Source organism: Sinocyclocheilus grahami, unplaced genomic scaffold (genome assembly GCF_001515645.1).
Source record: "Sinocyclocheilus grahami isolate Dianchi unplaced genomic scaffold, SAMN03320097.WGS_v1.1 scaffold7390.1, whole genome shotgun sequence".
Taxonomy (NCBI): Eukaryota; Metazoa; Chordata; class Actinopteri; order Cypriniformes; family Cyprinidae; genus Sinocyclocheilus; species Sinocyclocheilus grahami.
Genome location: NW_015511446.1, coordinates 4,862 through 5,371, shown reverse-complemented (window position 1 = coordinate 5,371; position 510 = coordinate 4,862).

Below are 510 nucleotides of genomic sequence, written 5' to 3'. Positions count from 1 at the left end.
GTCAGAAATGTAAATAAACAATAGTCAGTATGCGCAGGCAAGGTTTTGTAAAGTAACAATGTTACTGACAGCTTACAAGCAAGCAGTGCTAGCGGTAAATGAATAGCATCGCTTTGTTTAAGGCACAGTCAGTCAAAAAAAGATAAATGGAAGCTTGCCAGTTACTGTTCATCCATCCGAGTGTGTTAGCAGGCCGGTTAGCTGGGCAGGGGATGATCTGGTGTGTTTGTGCAGATGAGCGCCATGCTGAACCCGCGCATTGGGCTTACGAGGGTCGCGGAATGTTCACAAATTCAAAAGATTTCAGCGCGCTTTGAAAGGCACTCCTGAGCTCTTGCATTTGCAGCTGGTTTGTCCGCCAAAAAATACGTTTACTGTCCACGCCTCCATGTCGCGCACGAGCCCGTGTGACGTCACTGGCTTCCGTGTGCAGATTTCGCGTCATTTACCAGTAGCCCCTCACTGCCACTGTTGCCAACTCATTTTCAGGGGAAGTTGCTAAAGGAAGGT